Below are 9432 nucleotides of genomic sequence, written 5' to 3'. Positions count from 1 at the left end.
TCTTGCAGCAGCGCCGGCTGCCGAGGAAGCTCTGCGGGAACGGCAAGTGCTGGCAAGCAGAAGGCAATGTTCCTGTGCTAATGCCGCAGCAATGACACCTTCTTCAAGGGCAAAAATGAAGATAAAATTCCCAGCCCCAGCCAAAGTGATTGATGGTGGTAAAAGGAAGGCACAGATCCCGGGGAGAAGGAGAAAAGCAACCTGAAAATGCCTGGGAGTGGGAGTTGCTCACTCAGAACAGTGTCTGGCCAGATCCTGCCTCATGCAGGGTCACCCTGGCTGGGAGCCTGTGCTGCTCCTTATCCCCCTTCTTCCTGGCTCTCATCCTCCTGAGGGAGGCCTGTCCCTCTCGGTGGCCTCCTGGCACCGGCGCCAGCAGCCTCCCTCTCTTCCTCTCCCCACAGTGTACCTTGTGGGATTGTGAATTTTTAGGTCATTTCCACAGCAAAATGATTTAAAAAGCAGAGAGGCCAGCTCCTGATCTCGGCTGCACAGAGGAAATTCCTGTCTGTCTCTCAGGGGTCTTGCCTTATCCGTGCATCCGTGCTGGAGCTGCTCCCACCACCACCTTTTAATCGTTTTTGACTCCTACTTCCTCCGGCTCCTCATCCAGCTGCTCCAGTCACCAAATTTCATGATTTCCTGAGAGCAACAACAACAAACAATCCAAAAATCTGTTAATGCTGAAAATAAACCTATTTAGAGGCTGCAAGTGTGGAACTGGTGATGCGAAGCAAGGGAGGAACAGCCAGCAGAGCTCCTGCCTCAGGGAAAGCCCTCTGCGTCCTGGGCACTCTGGCCAAAAATTGTAACCACGGAACTCAGCGAGTGCCGAGGATTTTCATGGCATGACTGTGGAAGGCAGTGGGCAGGATTGGAGCAGGGATGGTGTGCATCAGCCCTCACAGCCTGGATCTGGCTGGTGCTGCTCCAGGACAAAGACTGTAGCCACGCCAAAGCCCACGGAGCATGTTAAAATGATCAGGGCTGGTTGAAGTGATCCCAGCCTGGCTTTGAGCAGTGTGGGGTAAATAGGGGCTTACTGGCTCTTTGGGGGAGTCTTTGCTCTGAGTTCCTAAGAAAAATCGCTGCCTTGGCATCCTGCACCAGACAGGGGTGTAAATAACGCTCAACAGACACTGGAGCATCCCAGGGACCACAGGGTACAGCCCCAGGGTTAAAAGCTTGCTTTCAATAAGAGAAAAGCTTTTTAGGCATTTTTTAAGGCACAGGTCCAGCAAAGGTGCAGCAAGAGAAACTGAAGCAGGAGCCCTCCAGCCTCCTCCTCTGCCTTTTCCAAATGCAGGGGAAAAAAAAAGTCGTAAAAAGAGCTAGCAAGCTGGATTTTAAGAGGATACCTCTGACCTCGTGCTTTCCCCTAATGAAGACATCAGCTGAGGATGAAGGAGGAAGGCAGGGGCTGAATCTAGGCCTTGGGGATGGTTAAGGAAACATTAGTGAGAGCTGGAAAAGCCCCAAGTATGGCTCCGGATGGAAAGTCTGGAGGTTGACACATTAGGTTTCCTCCCTCTGCTTCATGTGCCTTCTGCTTCATCGCCATCATCTCTGGAACATTCCCATCTCTCAGGCTGTAACACACGCCTGCCAAGCAGGGATATTTTAAACAACCTTGGCACCCAGGTGCAATTGTATGTGGAATTATGGGTGGAGGAAACGTGCAGAAATGACGGTACACGGAGCGCTCGGCAAACCCCGGTGCCAAAACATTTAAAGGATTTACAAGCTGTAGGAACGGGCTTTCTGTAGTGTAACAGTTATCCTCTAAGGGATCATCAGGGATCTGGCAGGTCAGCACACGTGGATGGCCAGGCAGCGCTCCCCGGTCAGGCTGTTCCCAGGGCACAAGCCGTGCTTGGAAGAGCCGCGACGTAACGAGCCTGTCTCCATTTATTAACACATATAAACATTTTTGTGGTGAGGTTTTTATGATCACTTTAGTAGCAAAAATGTAAACAGGACCTGAAGATATGTAGGGCTTAACATTCTGCCTCATGAGGCGGCTGCAAGGCCCCGCTGTGGCCCCGTACTCCCAACGATGCTTCATGTCCCCCATACCCACACCAAGAGCTGGCACAGCTCCCTTCCAGCAAGGGCAGCCAGTGGGCTCTCCACTCCCACAAACACATCTGAAACTCGCTGAAAAACCTGTCAATGTCCAAACTTCAAGGACATTTGACTTTGGCTCATTGAGACCCAACAAGTTAGTGCACCTCTGGCTCAAGCCCAACACAAACCCCAGGAGAGTTAAGGGGACACCTAAGGAAGTGGGGTTTGGAGGGTGTGGTTTATTTTTTTAAACCTCCAGTGATCAAAATACCTTTTCCAAAGTTTGACCTTGTGACCAGAGACCCTGGGGGCAAGGGAGCAGCAAGATGGCATTTGCAGCCCATGGAGGAGCCACTGAAGAGCACATGGGGCGTCCCAGAGCTTCTCTCACCTGGCCAGGTGTGTGAGAAAGGAGAAGCAGCATCTGCCTGGGGACTACCATTTCTCATGGACACATCTCCTGCAATGGAAGCAATTCCCCAGCAAACACCCACAGAGCTCAGGCCACATATTTAAAGGAATCCATTTAAAGGCAGCACCTAGTAAAATTAAGTCATTCTTGACAAGAAACAGTTTCTCTTTTCTTGGCTCTTGCCCTGAATTTGTGGGGAGGCTGAAGATATCACCTGCTATATTAAGCATGATATGCAGCCTAATGGCCAAAAAACACAGATCTGGCCTTCTGCCGCCTCACCCACCCATGCTCCCAGCTCTTAAATAATTTGCTCCCTTTAATGTGTTTAAGTGAACAGGCTTTCAGGCATGGCAGAAATCTACTCTAAGCAGTCATGGAAAGAAAACGAAAAGGAGACACAGACATGTTCTCTTACACCCAGAAAAAAAAACTTGTTTGCAATTCAAGATAAACGGGCACCATACAAATACAGAGCTGGATGATGAATCCCTGGCTTCCCGCAGCTTTGGGACCTGCCCTGCTGCAAGGGCATGCTTGGGGTCAGCCCCTGACACCACAAACCCATGCCAGTGTTGGGGAGCATGTTAACCCTCAGATCTCTGCAGAAACACAGCCCCCCTCATGATGCATCAGAAATCAGGCGCCCCAAAACAAAGCCGTGAAAAGCTCTCTGATTCCCATGGAAAAAGGAGAATTCAGCACAAGGATGAGCCTCCATGGCACTCTCCCGCAGGCCACCCTGTCCCGGGAGGACAGGAAGCAGCCCTTGCTAGGGCTTATGCCAATTAATGGGTAGTTGAAATACAAATTGTTTAACCAGCAGTCGAGGTGCCGAGGGACTGCCGGGAATGCCGTCCATCTCCCCCCAACACCCCGGCGGCTTCAGGCTGACAAGAGCTTAATTGCAGCTGGGGGGGGAGAGAGGAGCCCTTCCCGCTCACAGCCAAGCTGTGCATCCCTGGAGGCATCGTCCCCAGTGAATGAGCTGGTTATTTAATAATCTGCCAGAGTCAGGCGTGTTCCCAGGCCTATGAAACACCTCTTCATTAAGGGAAGGGGAAGCAAGAGCTTTCCCAGCTCCGGGCCAGCAGTGGGGCTCCCACCAGAGCCCATGTCCACACCATGCAGAATGTTTTTCTCATCCAGGGCACCACAGCAACTCCTTCCATCCCTTCACCATGGCGTTTTTGTCAGGCAATGAGCCAAAAGCATCAGTGCTACATCCCATCAGGCATTTGGCTACGTTGGGTCATCCTCCAAGATCCCTGGAAGTGTTCACGGAGAAGTTGGATGGGCCTTTGATCATCCTGATCTAGTGGGTGGTATTCCAGTACACAGCAAGGGGTTGGAACTAGGTGATCTTTAAGGTCCAACCCAAACCATTTGATGATTCCATGATCCCAGCACAGCCCAGTCCCACTCCCACCAGCCATGGGCATCTCCCCCTCGCAGCTGCCACCGCCTTCACAGACCAGGAAGGGAAGCTGAGGGAATTAAGCTGAGCAAGATACATTAGCAATTTAACAGGGGGAAGGAAAGGACTTGAAGATAAACCTTAATGATACAAATGTACCCTATAATTAACAGTTAACATGCAGGGAAGATAGCCCTCGGATGGAGTCGTTGCTACCAAGGAGAAACGTGGTCATTTATATTCCGTGTGGGTCCAGGAGCAGGCAAGGAAGCTCCCACACACACTGCCACCACTTGCATGTGTAAATAACGGCTCTTTCCAATGAGGGAAAGAATTTACAGCAAACAACATTCTGTGTGCTTGCTCAAGTATCTTATGTTTAAATAATAGGAGCTAAGTGATGCATTTCTGCTCAGGCACTAATCACTGCCAGGGGCCCAAAGCTCCGTTAGGGAAATTGCCTTCTTCAATCATTTAGGACCATCTACGGCTTCTCTGGACCCAGAGCTGCTCATTATTAGCCTCAGTACTCCTACTCACACACGGGTTTTGGGGGAAAAAATCAGAAATGGGGATTTAATAGCCCGTATGTGAGTTGCAACCAGCCTGTCAGCTCCAGGCAGCTCTCGGCATCCCCTGCCACAGTGCCAGGAGGGAGGAGATCTGGAGGAGATGCTGCCCCACGCATTCTGTCCATCTGACATGTCTCATGCAAGTCTGCAACACAGCCCCGAGCCTCAACCACGGTGGGAAGCGCTGTGGTGACCTGTCAGTGTGGACAGTGAGGGTTGCCCAGAGGAGAAATAAAGACCAGAGCGGCTGAAAGCAGTTTCTAGCAAGTGCAGCAAGTGTCTTTCCTCTGCAAGCACACTCAGGGCTCCCCTTGCCAACCTAAACATTATTCTAACTGCGAAGCCGAGACCGTAATCCCTGTCACGGCTGGAGACTAGCAGGTTTTTAAATCCAAAGCTGGAAAACAAAAGTCCCACACTTAATTTTAATACATCACAGCTTTTCCCAGGTAAGAGGAGGAAATCCTTCCCCCCAGGGCCCCGTGAACTTCTGGGAGATGGCAGATCCAGGATCTAGCAGCTGAGGGGTGGAGAGGACATGCAACCCACACATGCTGTTAAGGCTGTTGTACTTTTCCAACCGCTAAAATTGCAAGTAGGCATTAAATATCTTATTGAGACTATCAGCACATACAATTTGTGGTCATTAAATGCATTTCCTTTATGTTTCCCCGAGGCTAGAACAAACCTTATTTTCAGCTCATTTGCAAGAAAACTCTTCGAAGACTATAATTTACCTGCTACCAACACCATAAATCTTTAAAATTAGTTACTTAACTGTTTGCTAATGACCATGGATGTGTTCGCTAATACAGCTACTTTTTAATTAGCACACAAGCAGAAATTTGAGCAGAGAGGAATGCTTGGGTTTTTTTAAATGGAAGTCAATGCTATCCCAGGGTAACTGAGACAGCACTAGTTAAAGGGTCCATCCTCCTTGCCTCTCCAAGCCCAGCAGTTTGGGGGTAATAACCCCATCCAGGATCAGATAGCTGGATGCAGGCTCGTTTCAGTATCCAGGGCTGGCAGCACACATAGGTACACTGCAGCAGCAAATAGCACAATGAATTATGGAAAAAGTGGGTTATTTTCACTGTCAGGAGAGAGCTGGGAATGCAAACAGCAGATTGGTCCAGTGCAGTGCCCAGGCACCAGCAGGACACAGCGAGAGGCAATGGGACCAACAGAATTCCCCTGAGCCATAAAACCCCTGCAGCATTCCCTTCCCCCTTCCATACAGTCATACTCACCTTCCACACAGGGCAACAGTTCTGCCTGAATTCCCACATTTATTCTTAATTACCTCGTGAAGAAGTCAGATATATTGACTGCCACCTGTTCAATACATAATTCATGTGCCAGGAGAAGCAATTTCCAAAAGTTCACCTTGTTGGATCCTTCCACGGGAAGGGAAAGCAGGCTTTTTTTCTGGGCGTCAGCAATCACATGCCATCAGCAGAGATGGATCCCTGCACGTGTTACAAGGGGCAGCGGATTTCCAATCGCCACTGCGAAACACAGCGGCTACAAATATTAACACTCGGAGGCATTTTGCAAGGCAGACATTTTAATTTAAATCGATGAGTTATTGATTCATTTTTCACGCAGGAAGGGGAGCGCAGTGTGTATTTCTGCCACTCGGTCTGTACTTCTGATGACCTCAGGCATACAGTATAAACCTGATGTAAAATATTTCCCTTCCTAATAGGGGAGCTTTTATGGCCTTGGACCTGAGCGAGCAGAAAGTCATCTGGGAAAGGATGCCTGAGTAGGAAACCATGGCAAGGAAGGTAATTAATGTTCAGCGCATACTCTCAAATTAGCCTATCCCTGAATAGGAAGGAAATGAATCACGATCTGAACTTTTATATAGCCTCAGGGTCTTCTCAGACACTTACAAAATTTCCTGGTGTACAGGAGTTGATAAAGGGTTCAGATCCCCACGCCTACAGACCTGGGAAGGAGCAGCGGAATGAAGCCAGAAGGGAGAGACCTGTTGGCTTTCGGGAAGCTGCCCTGTGCCCACAGTTTGCTTTTGGGAGCTGGAAAACTGGTGGGGATTTTTTTTTAGGGAGTATCTTCATTAGGAAGCTCAGGGACCACAGGGAAAGCTGGAATCTGAGCTGTGACTCTCATTGAGGTGTCTGACCACTTCTGGGATGCTTGGTTAGGAGGTACCTGCCCTGCGTCTGCCCCTTCCCTGAGCTGGAACTGGGGCCTGTGTGCAATGTCCCAGAGGAACGGACCCTATTCCCAGGGACCTCATCAGAGAGCCCAAAGCCAGATAAAGAGAGAACATGGAGCAGAATAGAGAGCTAAGCCACAACTAAACACAGGTAAAACATCACTTATCCAGCCATTTTGCACTTTGCTGAGGTGATTCTCCAGCAACGGCTTTTTTGACTCCTCTAAGTTCACGCTCTCTGACCCTGAAACCATCATCCAACATCAGCAACACCACAGTGACTTTCATGGCTGCTCCTGCCATGTCGCAAGGACGTCCAGGCCAAGGAACAATGACCACAGACACCAAAGACCTTGTCTGACTGCAGTCTTTCTCAGAAATCAGCAATTTCAATGAAAATAGCAGGAGTAAAGCCTAGCTGCGGAACGGGCTCTGAAGGGAAGTGGTTTTCCACAGATTTCCATGAGATACCAGCAGGTCTTCGCCCAGTCTGCATAATTGCATCCTTTGAAGTCTGGCTCATAAAGCAGCAACAACAAAAAATCACTTTCATGTCTCTCATAAAGCAGAACTATAAAACCATGAGCCAGCTTCCAAGGAAAGCTGCCCTGTGCTCGTCAGGACACCAGCTAGGGTTCGGATTGACTGCCTGGCTGCAGCCGAGGACACCGGGAGGAGACGGAGAGAGCAGCGGCCAAGACAAGCGCGAGTGGAGAGGCTGTGCCAGGACAACATGAACTGCTCCCCCAAGGGACGTGGTATTACACACATGCAGAGCATAATTTTTGCAATGCCCCTTTTGAGAAATACTGTTTTAGCCCCAAAAGCAGTTGCCATGTCCCACCTTTGGCTGTGAGTTGGGAAAAGCTGCCGTGCAAGTCAGCCACTGCCTCCTCCTGTCTCGTACTGCAGCCCACACGGTGCTCCTGTGGCATCCTCATCCTGCTGAACACCAGCAGGAGCTGGGGACCATCAGGATAAGCCCTTTCCTCTGCACCACAGGGCTCTGAACCAGGACAGCAGGCCAGGTGCCTTCTGCCCTCTCTCTGGGGACAGGTTTTCTTCCCACAAGTGCCACACATCATCTCAGCATTCATCTGCAAGAGCAAGCTGTCACCGCTGTGATAAGAACGCAGAAGATCTCTATTCCTGGGCTCACAGCACCCCAGAATCAGCCTCCTTGCATAATCCAGAGGTGTTCAGGCACCTCAATGGCCTTTATTGACCCCTTTTTTCCAGAGAGATGGATAGAGTCTGGGGAAGCATTCCCCCCAGCTGCCTGACAAGAGATGCCAATGGTGCAATCCTGAAAATGTCCCTATTGCAAAACCTTGTGCAAAGGCAGGACTGTGGGAAGGTGCCGCATTTTGGGCAGCCTCAGCTGGGTGTTAATCAAGACTTTGCAGTGCAGGAGACGTTGCATCAAGGGCAGCTTTTCTCCCCAGCACTACAGCAGAGCAGCAAACAGACACCGAGAGAGATCTTTGCAGGTGAAGGGAAGAGCTACCAGACATTATCTGGATAATCATTTCAGGGGTGTTTGTAGAAGAAACCCCTTCTGGTAATATTAAATGATAAATTATGTGCCAATAACTTCCCCGGCACCGATCAGAAGGCATTTCAGAGACGAGCAGGAGATGGGGCCAGTCCTGACAGTGACAAATTGGAAGTGCCGGCAGACACGCCGCCCTTCCCAACGAGACGGTGAGGAAATGCCATGTGTCAGCATTTACAAATTAAACCTGCGAGGCTGCCGCAGCCCCGCCAGACACCACCGGGGCGCAGAATAAATTCCTCTGAGTCACTCGGGTTCAGAGGCAGCTCTCTCCGAAATTAGGCTGACTATGGGCTCATTTGCAGAGGGAAATGCAAAAGCCACATTTGTCATGCACCAGTGTCCCCAGCTGGCAGCAGGGCTCTGCTTTTAACCCACTGCTTTCCTCTCCACGGTGCTTCCCCCGGGAACAAGCTTTAGGCAATGCATTTTGACTGAGACCATGACTTTGAGGATTTTATGCTAAAGGACATTAAGAGATTTAATGATAGAAAAGACATTAAGACTTCAAGCCTAAAGCTCAGAACATTGCTCCCATGGAAAGATAGCCAAGGATCACCCCCAGGTCTGCTCCCTGCCAAAGAATAGGGGCACTTCTCAGTGTAGGCTCAACTGTGGGAAACTTCAGGACTGTGATTAGACAAGGAAAAAAAAAAAAAAGAAAAGAAAATCTGAGCCGTGCCTCTCTCAGGGACAAAGGCTGCTCCAAAGACACCTGCACTTGCCAGCAGAGCAGAAGGACCCTTGGCAAAGCCGCAGAGTGCTCCAGAAGCAGAGCTACCTCGCCAGAATCCAGAGCAAACAATAGCTCTTTGTATGGCTAAAACGCACCAGATGGCCGGAGTTGTGAGGATCCAAGTTTAAGGATGCACTAAGGCACTGTAGAAGAGGAGCAGGGGAGAGGAACAGAGCAGAGCAACCCCGGGCTCAGCCAGCACTCCAGGTGTGGAGCCATAAGGAGAAAGGGCTGCAGAGATAACGAGGTGTAACTTCCATCCCTGCCTCACTGAGCAGCCTGGTAGGGCTCTGCCAAGACCTACAGATGTGTTCAAAGCCCTGAGCGTGGTCTACAAAGAGACCCAGGTAAGAAGCAGAGCCTCGAGGAGAGGTGATTTACCAGGCTCTGCAGGGAAACACTCCTCTCGTGTAGCACAAAAGCAGGATGTAGATGTAGGAGAAGTAAATAGGAGAAAAACTAGCAAAATCTGATTCCTGGTGTGCTGC

The sequence above is a fragment of the Empidonax traillii genome, unplaced genomic scaffold (assembly GCF_003031625.1).
Source record: "Empidonax traillii isolate 1590-97213 ecotype Southwest subspecies unplaced genomic scaffold, ASM303162v1 scaffold43:size1863611, whole genome shotgun sequence".
NCBI classification, from domain to species: Eukaryota; Metazoa; Chordata; class Aves; order Passeriformes; family Tyrannidae; genus Empidonax; species Empidonax traillii.
Note: the sequence above shows the minus strand (reverse complement) of the source record.